The sequence below is a fragment of the Chinchilla lanigera genome, unplaced genomic scaffold (assembly GCF_000276665.1).
Source record: "Chinchilla lanigera isolate Chin_1 unplaced genomic scaffold, ChiLan1.0 scaffold00106, whole genome shotgun sequence".
Classification (NCBI taxonomy): domain Eukaryota; kingdom Metazoa; phylum Chordata; class Mammalia; order Rodentia; family Chinchillidae; genus Chinchilla; species Chinchilla lanigera.
The window spans coordinates 2,051,540-2,068,579 of NW_004955507.1; the positions used below are offsets into that span (position 1 = coordinate 2,051,540).

Consider the following 17,040-nt stretch of genomic DNA (forward strand, 5'->3'; position numbering starts at 1 on the left):
AGAGAGAGAGAGAGAGAGAGAGAGAGAGAGAGAGAGAGAGAGAGAGGGAGACGCTAGGGGTCAAACTCAGGGCCTTCCATGGGTAAGGCCAACACTTTACCACTGAGACATATCCCTAGGACCAAAAAACTGAAAGCTATTAAACTTTTAGAGCATCAACATAATGAGATCTATCACAATTTTTCTTTGTCTGCGTTGTAACAAAATTTCCTGGCACAGAACCACAGCTCCAGTAGAGGACATAAGGAAACAAGTAAGACTTTCAAGGCAGAACAGACCTTGGCAATTACCCAAGGAATGACTCCTAGAATTTGATGGAATTGTGGGATTTTTTTTCTTGTTAAAAATCAATATTAATTTTTATCAAGGCAATGCATATAGATAACTTAAAGTTTCATAACTTATAACAAAGAACTGCAATCACCTGTTCCACCACTCTTTTCTCTCCATGCATGTGTCCTATTGTCTGGGATAGCTACTTTTAACCTTTTAAAAATTTCTTCTGGTATTTATGCTTATACTGCTAATTTAGATATCTTGCTTTCCTGTTGTGATAGTTGAATCCTGGGCTCCCTTTTTATTCTCCCATGGTTGCTATCTACACAAACTTTCCTTATATAGTGATAGCACAATTATGGGTCCAATCAGTATTCCCGGTACATATTAACATGTCTAGGTCAGTGGATTTTGCATTTTAGATTTCCTTTCCATGTGGCTTTTTATTTTTATTACCATTAACGAGTCCTCATTTCTTTATCTGTGTAAATTTGCTTATATCACAAATTCTTTTTTCCAAACCTAGTTTATCCAAATTTAACTTAATTTCCATAGTACCTAACTATCTACAGGTATTTTTATTCCTTTTATTATTTTTCCTCTTCTTGTCTGTTCTTTTTTTAAACCTCCCTTCTGAACCTTTCATCACATTCTAGTCATGGTGGTTGCCCTTCTGTCATCATGGGCTTCTCATGGCCTCTCTCCTATGTTGACTGTCAGATTGTACTACATCTCTTCCTCTTTTTAGGTTCACAACCTCATTTGGGTGGAATACATCCTTCAGTAACTTCCTGAGAGAAGGTAGAGTAGAGGAAAAATGTTGTGGCCTTTGTATCTTTTAAAATTTTGAACTTTGATACTATTCTTATTCCCAAGCATTTTTGTCAGATGTTGCTTCCATCCTACCCTCTGTTTCCAGGAAGGATTTAGTACACTTTCTTAGTCCCTTATGTACTACAAATTTATGTACAAAATTTATTCATTGCGGTGTGTGTTTATTTCTATTCACTGTGTGGGCACTTGGCCCTTCCCCTCCCATTCAAAAATTCAGAACTTTCAGTTCTGGAAAATTTTCTCATATGATTTCTTTGATGATTTCCTTCCTAAAATATTCTCTGATTTATCTTTCTGGGAGACTTTTTAAATTTTTATTTTAAAGTGAGTAGTAAATGAGAAACAAACAAAAAAATAGAACAGTAGCAGCATACCAGTATCACAAATATAAACAAATCAAAGCAAGAACATTCAAAGTGATACAGGGTCTCAAGACAAAATAATACAAATCAACATCTTTCTGGGAGACTTACTCATCAGATGTTTCTCCTGTAGTAAATTTTTAAAAAAATTTTGTTTTATTTGTTGTCCTACTCTTTGACATTTGATTCTAATTTGTGGGGTATTTCTTCAACTTTATCTTCCAATTTTTTGTTAAAATTTTTAAATTTTTGTTGTTAAACTTCTAAAAGCTTGTTTTTATCTTTTGATGAATTCTTTAAACAAAAATATACTCTTTTGGTCTTGCACATGCCTGTTTTATCATCTCCAGGGATAGTAATTGACATTTTCTTTTTTGTTTCTTTAGTTTTTAAGTATGTGTTTTGCTTTGTTTTGATTTCTGTCTTCAAGGCTGAAGGCTTTTTCACATACTATCTATTTAATCTTCACCTACTTCTATTAGGTTGATATTATTATTGTTGTTATTATTTTATAGTTAATGGATCCTAAACAGTGTATCATTGTTTTACTTTTTTTACCATCGACGTCTAAACAGTTGAGCATAAATTAGCCAATTCATAGTCCAGCTTCTTGATCTAGTTGGATTCTCTACTGAATTCTGAAAATCTCTTCTAAGTTCTATCCCCTCTTCTCTCACTATATTAGACATCTCCATCTTTGTTCAAGTAGATGAAACCTCTTTTTTTCAAGTTGAAATAAAATGTTTTCTCTTTCCCTTCGTCTCCCTTCTGTCATTAGTACTAGTCTTCCCTTTGGACTATAGAGATATTTCCCATATGTAAGTCTCCTTCCATAGGAGCTAGTACCCTGGATATTTGAAATGATGTTGTCATAACTCCATATCTGCCATTATCCAGCCCAAAGAGGTACTTAGAGCTTACTTTTGCCAAAATGTGCTTGGCTGACATTTTTGGAAAATTTTGGACCGTCTCCTCCTGTCACATTCTTGTTTTAAGTGTGTATCCATAATTTAATACAGAATATAAATATATTTTAAAAGATAGTGTTGGATGAGATAGTGTCATTTTATTAATGCATTTTGTATCTGGTTTAGTTTCAACCTGGAAAGTTTCATGTGCTAAAACTTCTTTCATAGTTTTGATAGGTTTTTCACAAATTATAATTTCTATGCTTACTTTTACTTACTTTTTAAAATTAGGGTTATGTGCATGTTATCTTTGTTAATTATTGCTTTTACTTCTTAAGGTCTCTTTTTTTAAGGCCAGTTGCATTTGACCTTAGATATTAACCCCAAATGAAGGTGCCAAGGTCCCCAAGTTGAAGAAAAAATAGAAAAATCTTGTTAAAGTAAAGTACATAAGTAAAAAATACCACGTAATATTTGAGAAGGAACATAAAACATAAATAGAGGCCTTCTAGGCGCCATGTGAACACTTCATACCTATTATTTCATTCAACCTTTATCATGCTAATTTTTTTTTTTTTTTGGTACTGAGAATTGAACTCAGACCTTGCCAGGCAGGCACTGTGCCACTGAGCTATATCCCTGGCCCAAAATTATAATTATTAGTATTTCCATTCTGGAGGTGAGGAGCTGAGGCTAGTGTCATATACCTAGGATAGCTAAAGGTATGATGCAGACCTAAAAATGCCAAACTCAAGGTATTACTGCTGTACCCCAGGGAAATGAAGATCTCATCTTACATTTTATGCTGGTTATAGTTGATTTTGTTGGGTGGAATTACTTTATATAGTATTGCAGTTATTTTATTTATATAGTATTGCCCTACTGAAGAGTATTGCATATTTCTTTCTTTAACAGAATGTACCAAATTAAACTTTTATTTGATAAGACAATGAACATTAGCAAGGTGTAGTGGCATATAACTGTAATCTTAGCTACTTGGGAAGCTGAAGCTAGAGGATCACAAGTGCAAGGCCAGCCTGAGCAATTTAGTGAGACTCTGTTCTAAATAAAATAAAAAGGGCTGGAGATGTGGCTAAGTAGTACAGTGCCTACCTAGGTTCAGTCTGGGTTGAGTCCCTATTAGTAAAAAATGGAAGCGATAACACTGACATTTTGAGCATTAATTTTTGTGGCTCTTTAACTATTAATAAATATGTGGCCCTAGAAATATGAGTAGACTAGATCTTATTTATATTTTTATATCTAGTACCAAGTACATTTGAGGAAATCAAATATTCAAAGGGGGTGTATGTCTTGGTTACTTTTCTTTCCTTGCTGAGACAAAATACCCAACACCCAAATTAAAGAGGGAAAGGTTTATAGCTCACAGTTTGTGGAGGTTTCAGTCTATAATCAGCTGGCTCCAAGGCAGGGTGACACGGCACAGGGGCAACAGTTCAGGGCAGCAGAAGACAGTAAAGCAACAAAAGCAAAAGGAGGAAGAGCAAGCCTGTTTTCCTCCCTTGTATTCTACACAGGTTACCACTCCCTATGGTGGGTGTAGCATTCACACAATTTCCCTGTCCTTCTCTTGCACAAGATGAGGATGTTTAAAAAGTGAGGTCTCTGGCTCCCTGCTGAGTCACTTAGTTAAATTTCTAAACTTCTCAAGTTGTTACAATGTATCAACCATTACAGGGTGCAAGAATGCACATGTGAATAAGTACACAAATGAAATTATAATACAGCCTCAAGGTCTGTTAAAATCATTAGAGCTATTTGTCCTACACTAAATCCAAACGTTGTTTTGCTTTATGAGTTAGTTATGCCTACTCTTGGTAATTCTTTTCCTTTTTCATTGTCAGTGTTCTAAAAGGAACATCTTTAGACATGAAATCGCTTGCCTGAAGCTCTTTGCAAACGAGAGAAAGAACAGTTTCCCTGGGAAATTCAGATCATTGTGTCCAAGTGTGAGAAACAAGCCCATATTTGATCTAGTCCATGTGTATATTCAAAAGCTTTGCTTGGAAGTATAGGATCCAGCTCCAGGGGTATTTGGGGAGTACATTTTTGGTCTGTGTTCAAGTCATTGGACAGGGAAGTCTTATTCAGTGAGCACCAAAGAGATACCAGAAATTGATTTCAAACCTTGTATAAAAAGACTGATCAAAACCAGTGGAAGGAGCCAACCCCTATCAGTTTGGTCAATATTCAAGGTCAGGCTCTAGTTCTAGGGTGGAAATGGAATAAGAACCAGGACCTAGGTAACCAGATAGAATGTTAGTTAAACAGACTGTTACACACTTTGGAATGTATTTAGCCAAAAAAGTTTGCCCAGATTTTTTCAAAGGGAGATTGAATTCCAGGATACGTGACCCCATGGAAGCAAGAGTGGGTTTTTAGATGTTTTCCTACTAGAGTTAAGAAGTACACAATACATCCAGCCATTGAATAGGACTGATCCTGAGGAGACAAACTTATGTCCTCACTAGAGTAGGGCAAAGATGATAGGGGCAAACTGGACAAATCACTGATAGAAGTTTTGTAAGTAAGATTCCTTTTCTGTGGATTTTTAAATCTCATTCTCAATGTACTACTCTGAACTGAAGGTAGTACTGCAGGTACAGTGAATGATCAACAGTGTAAGGATCAACGTTGTTCCATGTCCTCTGCTAAGTGATTGATTTTCATCATCTTGTTATTCCTACAGCTATTTTTGCTTCATATAGATTATTTCCATTACCCAACCATTCCTTCATAATTCAATGCATATTTATTTTGGGTGATTTATTGAGTAAAGAATTGAACCCGACTTTATGGGAAACTTGTTTTCTTTTGTTTCTCTTTTAAAGTAAGATATCAACAAATTTGATGGGTATGCCCCAAATAAGTAAAGATCCAGAGACTATGTCGTATAAGAGATGTGTCAATAGAAGTAGTGAAAACAAATGTGACTGCTGCTAATATGGTAGTTCTAAGAAAATATTGGAAACTTTCTTCTGAGGGTCAAAAAGGACAGTAATCAGTCAGTTTAGTCAAAATATGTAAAAAGACTATCACATGAACCTGGCCAAAACAACCCAATCCAGGAGTTAGGAAGCCATGTGGGGGAAGAGTTAGGAAGCCATGTGGGGGAAGCTGTGTGTTGTGGGAAAGGTGGTCACAAAAGGGGAGGATGTGAGGGCAGAAGAAATTTTCCCTCTTGTCTTAGCGCTCTCAGCCATTGTGCATTAGCTCATCTCAGTTCTTCCCGTTTGATTGTCCCTCCCCTAACCATTTTTCCAATCTTTTCCCTATTTCTTAATTGTTTCTCTAGAAGCTCTAAGGCTGCTTTTCAACTTCTGGCCCTCTGAATTACAACTCACTGCCATCGGGATTCTTGGGCCATAGCAGTGATAGAGGAGTGAAGACATAGAAAGAAAATGTCTAGAATAAAAGGAGTGGAGCCTGAAGTAGAAGCTTTGGTAGAATTTAATGCTCAGCCACACGTAGGCTGAGCAAGCTCTCTTATTCCTTAACCTTAGTTTTCCCACATCTGTAAAACTGGGATGTATAGGAATGTGCACTTGTGTGTGTGTGTGTGTGTGTCTGTGTGTGTCTGTGTCTGCCTGTCTGTCTGTCTGTATCCTCTGTGTCCTTAGGGGGTTTCTTTGAGAATCAAAAAAAACAATGGACATAAATGTACTTTGTAAACTGTTGTTGAGACTCTTAAACTGTAGTTGTAGGAATGTTATTGTTTTTATGATCATACTTTCATTTAATCTACCTAATTTAACTTGCATGTTCTCTAATTCACAATATTGATACAGTGCTAGACCCGTAAATGGAAATATCATCCATGACAAGTCATAAATGCTAGAGTTACATGAGACTAGAGAGTTAATCTTATTTGGGAATTGGTTTTAGATACTGCCAATTTCTTTTTCTTTTTCTTTTTTTTCTTTTTCTTCTCTTTTTTGGGGGGAGATTTGAGACCAGGCTCTCACTATGCAGTTCATGCTGGCCTTGAACTCACTTTGTAACCAAGGCTGGCCTCGAACTCACAGTGGCCCTCCTGCCTCAGCCTCCCAAGTGCTCAGATTGTAGGCATGTGCCGCCATGCCTGGTTTAAGTACTGCAAGTTTCAAGTGAAGGTCCCTGGGACATCCTTGTCCATCAAGGGGACATTCTAAAGGATTTGAGGCTAAATCTTGATTAGACTTCAAAGCAGACATACTCTTCTTTGCTACTGCCTTCTAAAACAGCTAACAAACTTTTCTTGTTTGGGTATATGTGAACATGTGTGTATCAGCTTCTTCTAGTCCGCTTTTACTATGCTCACCTTTGCTTATTCCAAATTAAAGACAGAATAATCTATATACAGATTTTTTTTGTTGTTTTGTTTTTTTTTTCCTGTACCGGGAATCAAACTCACAACCTTGCCCTTGCCAGGCAGGCGCTGTGCCGCTGAGCTAAATCCCCAGCCCCTATACAGATTTTACATTATCTTCTCTTTTAGAATTTTGACAATATTCCTAGAAATATTAGCTAACTAGCCTTAGAATGTCTTTTTCATAGTTATGCAGAAAACACAATATCCATGTATATTCTTTCTAGCATTTTGATGATAGGAAAAATATTCAAATTTATTTTTAGACAAGTCACATGCCAGAAAGAATAACAAATATTTGTAGTTGCCTTAGGGACTAAGCTTCTAGATATTACTGATTATGGAAATAAGGAACAGATTCAGAGATGGACAATTCTGTGAGCAAATAATGGAATAGGAGGACAGCTGGAAAACAGGGTGGAAGAAGCAGATGATCTTTACAAAATATAGTTTCCTAATCAATTTCATTTATTTTTGTCTGAGGCTGATTTTTATATCTAAAAAAATATCTCCACTCTGAGGGAAGAATGCAGTTGAATGCTTTTATAACAAATCCTTTTTTATTTATCTTTTTTTTTTAATTGTAGGAAAAATCCAGGTAGCAATTTGACTGTTTGCCCAGTTGTCTGTAATACAGGGTAAATATTGAAGATCCAAAGACCCTGAAGCCAGGAAGTCCAGCTTCTTGTACTCCTGGATCTCTTTTGGAATAGCCTGTCATGTATGGCATTAAATGATGCAGCACCCCTTCTCCTCACTAATAAAAGTTCCTTAGAATATACAGTCACTAAAATTGTGCTATGTGGCTTTCTGCCAGCATTTCCAGCAGCTCTGGCAGCCATCTTCAGTGACCTCTATCTTGTGTAGAGAATGGTCTAACTGCGGCATGTGAAGTCCTGGAGAAAAATTCTGGCTTTGTTTCCCAGTTCTTTGGCAGACTGAGGCAGTGGCATTCTGGAGGCCGCCAGCAATACGCTTTTTTAGTTGCATACTGTCTTTGCATACTGTTGCCTCAGATATTTTTGAGATACACCCAGAGCATCCAGGCCATGTTGGAAAGCACCCATAGGTCTCAGTACTCTTTTCTCTGGAGCTGGGAAACAATGAAGAAGGAGAGGAGAGACTTAACTGTTGGAGGAGGAAATAAACCTGGAGGCTGGGGTAGTAGCAGTAAATGAGCATTAGGTCTGCAAAGCTATGCTCTCCAACATTCACAGCATTCTACTCCAACATGCCAAAACAGTGGTAGCTGGGGTGGGAGGCACAGGGAGTGTGAGGGAACACTGCAGGGATGAAGGCCTAAAGGACCATGCATCATGTCCTTTAGGCACTAGTGACAAAGACAGCTTGGTTACCTGTCATGATGGGAGTTGAAAGAGCCACATGAAGCTTGAAAAAACAGGTACTGTTTTTCCCCCAAAATAAGGGCTAAGTGCAATGACTTAACTGGAACCAGCCCTAGCTTGTCATTACCATGGCAATGGCCAGTGTCATGCAGATTATACTTCACTCTTCTCTTGCTTGGTGGCCACTCTATAGTGGCAGGTAAGGCAAGGATAGGCTGGTTGAGCCTGACATATTTTTTTTCCTGGCTAGGTCTTATTATGGGGAAAACACAATAATGGGCCCTAAAGCTGCATATCAGACTCATGAAGTGGGAACCACTTTGAGGAGGGAGTAATAATACACAAATGGCCAGACATCTGGCTAATACAGAATTCATCCACTTTTCAGTCTTTTATTCTCAAAATTTGGCTCTACTCTGCCTCCGTTCTGTCTGCATCTCCTCTTGTAGTGGCTGTTCTTCAGTTGTTACAATACAACTGACATTCAAGGAGATCCTTTCTCCAAGCCAACTCTATTGATCTCAAAAAAAAAAAAAAAAAAACAGAGGTAGAGCAATGTTCAGGTATTCAGACCAACCTACCTTCCAAACTGTTCTGCTTCTTACTGGATATATAACCTCAGGCAGATAACTTTTCTGAGTATCCGTTTTTTTACCTGTCAAATGGGGTTGATATTTAGTTTAAAGCTTTAAATGAAGTAATGCAAACCCGGTTCATAGTCAACTTTGACTCAAGCAGCCCTTGCTGGAGCATACTATCTTTGCCAAGAACAAAGGTCACAGGAACAAGGTTGGCTACAAAACCAACGTAGCAACTTCTAGGGCAGAAACCACCTGTGATAACTTTTATGAGAGGAAACTGGCCGCACTTGGCTGTGAGAAGTAGGTGGGTGGATAAGCGAAGGGCATGGAAGGGAGGAGAGTTAAATGAGTGTCAGTTTCTCCAAAAAAGTAAGAGACAGAATTCCCAGAATCAGACAGATTTAGGTTCAAATTCTTCTTCTGTACTTACCATCTATGTGACCATGAGCACATTATTACATTTTCTGACCCCTGTTCCTCAAGTTTTTAGTCTAATGATATTTAGCATGTTGTGAGGATTGCATGAAGAATGTATGTGAAGTGTCTTGTACTCAGCAAACAGGTAAATGATGAAGAGGGTGATATTTTTTCTTGGCCTAGTGTTCTCTGGTGCTGCTCTTGTTATCTAAGGAGGTGGGAAGGAGGGAGGATGGGAGTTTGCTAAAACTGGCTGCTGGTAAAGTAAATGTGTTTATATTAGGGCTTCATTTCTAAGCTTCTGTTCCACCTCCTAACCTCTTTTGTTCTCCCGCTCTCCTATCGGTGCCTGAAGCCTTTGCTCCCAACTTTCCAGGGATGGTTTTCCCTCCCCTTTCCTCCATGAGTCTAAACTTCTGTTTCCCATGTTCAGCCAGCTGTGGTAAGAAGGAGTGCACAGCTCCCTTCCCCTCAGAAATGATGAGTAAGAAAAGTAAAAAGTAAAGCTTTTATTTTGTCAAAGAGACTTTGATGAGAGATCAAAGAAAATTGTATATTAGAATTTATAGGTAGTTTAGTTTTCTTATATATATATACTTTTCTTTATTTTCTAAAAATTTTTGTGGTGATAGTATTGGTCAGCTTTTCATTGCTATAATGCAATACTTCCAGTGGCAAACTTTATAAAGGGAGATAATTTATTTAGCTTTAAGAGGTTCAAGGGCATGGTGCCTGCATCAGCTCAATTCTCCTGAGAGTTTGTGCATCACTTTGCGGGGAGTGGCAGTGGTACAAGCAATCCTATTCCTACAAATTAACCCAGAGAACTGGGTGGGGCTGGGCTTAGGCTTTGATAACTACCCCCTCAGGAGAACTACCGAAGGGTCACATAAGAACTACCTTAATCCCTTCCAAGGACAGGAATCTGAATCACCTAAGGACTTTTCAGTAGCCCCCCTACTAAAGGTTCCAGTAACTTCTACATCACCACTCTGGGGACCAAGCTCCTGACATATGAACCTTGAAGGACAAGCTAAATGTAAACATACCTGCGACCATGACTTTTATAAAATGTAAAGTTTTCCCTCAGGGATAGGAACAATAGAGAAAGGAGATGCGGGTAACTGAGAGGATTGTTTAAAAGCTAGGAGAATTCTTTTAAAAGTAGCATCACTTGGGCTAAATATCTGTTAGAGACAAGGCATGCCAAAAAACTGCTAAAGATAACAGATTGTTTTGGTTATGGTTCATGTAAGAACATGAACAAGATGTACAGTGATAATGAATGATGCAAAAGAATTGGAACGTTTGAACTATTTTGCTTTCATCTAAGAAAATACATTTCAATCCTTAAAAATGAGCATACATAATTAATAAATCACTAAGATAGCCGAGAAATTGAGTACCTTTGACTTTTCTAAATGAGTTTAAAGAACTTTATAGAAATGTGCTCTTTAGATTCTCAGAATTGATAGTCTAAACCAGAAAGAAGATGCAAGAAGATAGATTCAAGAAAGTGTGTGAGTATAACACTTGGCAAAATATTAAAATAAATGTGGAAATTATCTCTTAGGAAAGAAAGCTCTAATTACTCCAAACTGGCATGGATTTACTAAATCAACTTATGACAAATTAAAATTTGGAAGATATGAAGAAGGATGAGAGGATTGATTCTGGCAGTCTCTCAAATTTATAAAAATTGTGTATTTTAGCTGGACAGGGTGGGACATGCCTGTAATCCAGACACTCAGGAGTGTGAGGCAGGAGGATTGCTGCAAGTTTGAGGCCAACCTGGGCTACACAGTAAGTTCAAGACCAGCAAGACCCTATCTTAAAAAATTAGAAAAGAAAATATTTTTTCACCTACTTTCCTTTTTATTGAAAACCTTTCTTGCAAATTGTTATTTTATTGGAACATTTTAGATATACATAATGATAACATTCATCATAGGGAGTTTGTACCTGTACATGATATATTGCTTTTTTTCCCATTCCCCTCCCCTCCCTTCCCTTTAACCCCTCTTCCCCTCCTTATTTACAAAAGCTTTGTTTCCATTTTTTCCTTCTGTTCTTTTTTTCTTGTCCCTTCTTTCTTTCTCCCTCCCCCTCTCTTGTTCCGCTTCTCATTTGAACATTTTCTCCCCATTGCCCAATATCTACTATACATTTTTGTCCTTAAAAAAAATGTATTTTATTTCAGCAAGGCATGTAAGTTTTTTAGTTATAAAAGTTTTCAAACAAAAGATAGAGTAGTACAATAAACTTCTCTGTACCCATTACTCATCTTCAACAATTATTATTTCTGAGAATTTTGTTTTGTCTATCATTGTTACCCCCACCAAACCTTTTGTTGTTTGAATTGGAGTATTTGAAACAAATCTTAAGATACTGTACTTATACTAAAATCTTAAGATTTTACTTGTCAGTACTTTAGTGTGAGAAAGGTATATATAGCAGAGGTCTTTCATAATATGCTTTAAGATGAATTGGTGAAATATGGGTTGGATACAGAGGAAAAAAGTAGTGGTGTGAATCATGGCTGTGTCATATTAATGGTTTTAAATTCACCAAATTTTGTCCTTTCTGTTTTACATGATGCATTTTATCAATGATTAGATGAAAACTTAGCATGTTTAGCAAGATTGCCCATAGTACATAGCTTTTAGTGAGACTGTAATGTATTACATAAAGGCTGTCAGTTTTCAATGGGCTGAAAAGATGAGCTGAAACTATGAGGTTGATATTTAAATGCTGAACATTGGCTGACAGTGTTGATGTGGCAATAGTTCAATGGGAAAAGATTTGTAGGTTTTAGTGGATAACCATTTTCAATATAAGTATCTAAAATGACTAGCCATATTAGAAACTGTTAAAAACTTATTTTTAGGGGCTGGGGATTTAGCTCAGGGGCACAGCACCTGCCTGGCAAGCACAACGTCATGAGTTCAATTCCTGGTACTGGAAAAAACCCAAGAATACCTTATTTTTAAGGTGACATGATATAATAACTCCACTATATCTGTAGTATTACCTTAAGTTCTGAGTAGTATATTTTGAGAGGGACATTAATATACTAGAGGGCATTTACTGGAGAGTAGTCAAGGTCACAAAACTGGAAATTATGAAATGTGAAGAATGGTTAATAGAACTGGAGTTATAAGAACAGGAGACATGAAAGTGAGATTATATACTGGCTAATTTGAGAATTTAAAAATGTTTTTAATGAAAAAGAAGTAAACATATTCTAAACTGCTTCATAGTTTAGAGCCGAATCAGCAAGTGGAAGTTAATATTAAACTAAATTTGGATGGAAATAAGAGCTGCCTAACAATTATGAGAGAGAATTTAACTTTTTTTTTTTTTTTTGGTACTGGGAATCAAACTCAGGACCTTGCACTTACCAGGCAGGCACTTATGCCACTGAACTATATCCCTGGCTCTGCCTAACAATTATGGATGTCTGGCAATAGCATGGCCTACACTGAAATGCACTATATCCCATCAGGGGAGATTTTACTGCAGAGGTTAGAACATGTCTTTCAAGAATTCTGTAGAAGCAGAAGGAGTTGCACTAGGTCAAAGGTTCACAGCCTTGTCCATACATTAGAATCACCAGTGGTGTTAAAAATGAACAGTCCCTGGCCTCTACCCTTGGAGATTCTGATACAGTTGCTCTGGATAGAAAGGGAGAAAGTCCCCCCAGTGAGTCTCATGTGCAGTCAGTGCTGGTAAGCAGCAAGGATCCTTTCAATTTTGAAAGAGATAAGTCCCATTCATGGATATTTAAAAGGTAAGAATGGTGGGAAGCCTGATGATGACAGTAAAGTCAGACACAAATGAATCTCAGGGAGAAAGAGAATTGTTTAAGAAGAGACTGAAAGTGCCAGAGAAAGTGTAGCGATGAAGCTGAGTGGGAATGGTGTGAAGGGGAGACAGTGTGAAAAAGTTGGGCATGTTCACCTGACAGGGTAAAAAACTGTTGATTTGGCTGGGACTTAAATTTATTGGGAAGTGAGACTTTCAGTGTTAAAACCAGCATGATACTGCATAACTTTAATGTTTGGTCACCCAAAGAGTATCCCACTCACCCAGCCCCCCACCCATCAGGCGCCTATGTAGAGGTAGCATAGGAAGCCTTTCCTTAGCCTAGTGAGTCCTCTCACAGAGTAAAAGGGAGTTGTGTTGTGTAGGCATCTGGAACGCGTCACTGGTGTAAGGAGACCAGCAGAGACCAACATTTCATGGTCGCCGTCACTGTTTAGCTGAGCACAGTGCCTTGCTTGCTTGCCTGGCACTGCATCTGGGTTGTGCTTTCTCTGGGATGTTTTGAAATTCCTTTACTCCATCGCTCCCTCCTAAACCTCCTAAAGTGATTTTGAAGCTAGTTTCTTTGAAGAACTTGTTGCAGTTCCCTCTCTGTTTCAGTACCTCTACCACCATTGTATGAAATAGTTCCCAAAGTGATTCCGTCCTGCTGGCTGGCCTCAGGGATGGTGGTTGAGAGCTGACTTCAGAAAGCAGGCTAACAATGACCGAGAGAACTGCCTAGTAAAGAATTAACTAGAGACAGGCTGCTTGTACATTCCTTCACAATTTCTTTCTGGAGAAAGAAGTATGGGTGGAATGTGCTAAGTTGTTCACAAAATTTATGCAGAGAAAACTTTCTATAATCATGGGAGAATGGCCCATATCTCTGCTTTAAAATATAAAGAACAAATTGGGTACTCTTCACCCACTGTACCCCAAAAGGCTTTACAACTTCCTCTTTCTCTTTCTCTCCCCCTCTACCCGCTCCACAGGAGTAACTATAATGCACTATGACTTGAAGTAGTAGTTCCCGAAGTGTGGACCTTGGACTAGCAGCAGCAACGTCTGGCACCTTGTTAGAAAGGCATGTTCTCAGGCCTCACCTCAGGCATACTGAACCAGAGATTCTGAGGGATCCAGTGACTTGTGTTTTAATGCACCTTCCAGATGATTCGGATATAGATGTATGTTTGAGAACTGGATTAAAGAACCTGTCTTTAGAAGGGTCTCTGAAAGAGAAGGAAGGGTTTGCACTCTGACACAGAGCTGAACAAGAAAGCTGCAAGCAAAAGAAACCTGACTCCTGACACTGAATCAGACTGGGGAGCAGGGTTGACATTTGCTTGGTAAGATGGTTCATGTTACGGCAGAGGAAAAGAGAAGAGTGAAATCAAGCAGAATCAGAATGACAGGTGTCTAATCTTACTAATTTATGTGATTACAAAATTAGGATGTCACTACCAATGTATTTAATTACTAATTTATACCTACATGAAAAGGAATTGTATGTTTTGAGTTTGATTTTTAAATATGTTGTATTTTGTTTGACCTTGAAGATGTGACTTGTGAAAACATTATGTCTAGCGTGTTCTGGTCAGTCCTTAGATTGACAGGAAAATAGAAAATCCTTCAGTTTTAAAATGATTGGCTGGTGTGGTTTTATTTTCTTTGCATTGTATGACGAAGGGTCATAAAGTCCAAAAGTGTGGAAATAAGGTGTATGACTTAATGATTTTCACTATAACCATATTAAATATATCAGCATCATTGTCCAAATCACTATCAATCACCACACTGAGTGCCTGCTCTGCAGATACTGCTGTGTGCTTGGCATTAGGGGTAAAGCTATGGAGAAACAGGCATTGTTCTTGTCTTCTTAACCAGTGGCTCTCCATTCTGCTGCAGGTTAGATGCATTAGAAAATTCCAAAGTACAGGCTCCACCCTCAGCGATTCTAGTTTAGTTTGTTTTGAGTCAGACACAAGAGTTGGTATTCTTACAAAGTTCTATAGCGATCTAATGTCAAGAGAATTGAGACAGATTGGTTTGGTAAAAGACTTATGCATATAGGCAATTGATTACAACAAACTTAAGTATGGTAAAGAAAGAAATTTAGAATATTGGGAAGGGCAATTGCTAATGTGGCATTTGGGGAAAGTGTTTTTAAACTATCTTTGAGAAAGTGATTTTCAGCTGAGATTTGAAGGCCAAATAGAAACTACCTAAGCAAGAAGGTAGTAGGCAAATGTTCCAGCCAGAGCAAATAAATTGTGGTAGGCCCCTGTGACAGGGAAAGCATGACAAAGTGAGGGGTGAAAGGGGGTGCAGAGACAAGGAAATTTAGTGGCGATAAGAGAAGCTGGAAAAGTGGAAAGGCCACAACCTGCAAGACCTATACCTAGGAATGTTGGAATGTTGTTCTCTATTCTAAGAGCAATGGAAAGTCATATAGTGTTCTAAATAACTAGTGGGTGGTCTGTGATCATACTAACTTTGAAAAGGTCACTGTGGCTGCAGTTGGAAAGCAGATTGTAGCAAGGCAAGAATGAATGTAGGGGGCATTTAGGAGCCTGCTGTGAAAGGGTGTGATGGTTGGATGAAGAAGGCAGCAATGTGATGGATAAGAACACATGGACATCTGAATCGTTGGGAGGTAGAATCTCAGGACTTGGCACAAGGTCTCATGAATATTTTCTGAAAAGCAAGTTGCTTGGTTGTGAAGAGTAAGGGTGAGAGAAGAATAAAGTGTGCTGTTGCTGTTCTTGATATCAGCAAAGGGTAAGGGGGGTGGAGACGTTCACTGAGTTATGAGTGCAGAGCTATGGGAAGGTGGGGGAGAACAGGCTTGTGGAGGAAGGGAGAAGCATGAATTATATTTGGGCACAGGTGTTGTGAGGCGTCCAGGCTAAAAGGGCTGAAAAGTCACTAATACTATATAGACTAAATAAAGAGTATTTCCCACATATATTCAGTAACAGGCCATGGGGTTTGGTGGAATTTTTATAATAACTTTTTTCACATAGAGCACATTATATCTTCATATCAACTTACCAAAGCCAGTGGTGTTTTAGAAATTTTAATATAAAAAAGGAAGATTTGGAAAGATGAAATAATTTGCTCAGGTCATACAGCTAGTAAAAGGCAGGGTGAGATTCCACCTCACAGTCACAATAAAGTGATGTATCATCACCTAATCATACTGCCTCTCCTGAATCAGAACAACTGGCTCCCACATACATGCAGAGTTAATCACATTTCCTAAGGAGTGACCATCTAACTATGTAGTTCCTTCAGTTATACATGTGGTACTTGAGTCTTATTATTCTTTCTAATTCAGTGGAAAAAATAGCCTGTGGAGTTTATGACTAAGCTCTGGGATCCATTTGGGATTTACTGTCCAAACATCTGTCCCCTTGCTTCCTACAAAACAGGCAGACTAAAGCTGAGGTTGCCTGGCAGCTCACTAAAAATAGAACCATGGAGCTGAGAAGTTAAAATACATGTGAAATAGTCAAACAAACCCCTCTTCCTTTTTAATAGAAAACACTGCATACTAAAGATCCAAACCAGTCTTATCCATTCATTTATTCAGCTGACACATGGAACATTGCTATAGGTCAGAGTATTTTTTTCCTGGGGAAGTGAAATATTCTCAAGGTGCTCCGTCTCATGGAGAAGGTGGACACAGGTTAGCAGCTGCTACATTATGAGAGGTTTGCTCTGAGAGGGATGCAAAGGAGGGTATTTAGTCCATCATTAGGGAAAGGAGAGAGGCAACAATGGCACATAAAGTGATTATCTTCAGCCTAAATTTCTTTATTTCATAGAGTTAGATGAAGAAGACCAAAAAAAGTGTTTAAGGCAGAAGATAGATGCACAAACAGTTTGCAAGCATGAGGAAATGAAAAAAAGGCCCACTTAACCCTAAAATATTGAATACACCTGGATTCAGTGGTAGTTGGATGGTTGGTGTTGTTTAAAATTGTAGTAAAGAGTTTGGCACTTATTTTGAGAGTAATGGGAGTTTTTGAAGAACTTCACACTGGTAAGGGTGCTATATAAAGAAGTCTGCATTTGGGGGATGACAGTGCTAGCTTAAAGGTAGAGGGTTCATTGGAAGGGGAAGGGCATAGAGGTGGA

The 17,040-nt window shown here is 38.2% G+C and overlaps 1 protein-coding gene and 1 long non-coding RNA gene across 6 annotated transcripts in view; one reads left to right on the top strand and one right to left on the bottom strand.

Annotated features, from left to right (window-relative positions):
• Positions 1-3,808, bottom strand: part of LOC102011343 — a 43,938-nt gene extending 40,130 nt beyond the window's left edge. For both annotated transcript variants that reach the window (XR_264370.2, XR_001231618.1), the window contains exon 1: positions 3,769-3,808. This is a non-coding gene — a long non-coding RNA (uncharacterized LOC102011343). The remainder of the gene's footprint in view (positions 1-3,768) is intronic.
• Positions 1-17,040, top strand: part of Entpd1 (ectonucleoside triphosphate diphosphohydrolase 1) — a 105,410-nt gene that overhangs the window by 15,622 nt on the left and 72,748 nt on the right. The window lies entirely within an intron of this gene.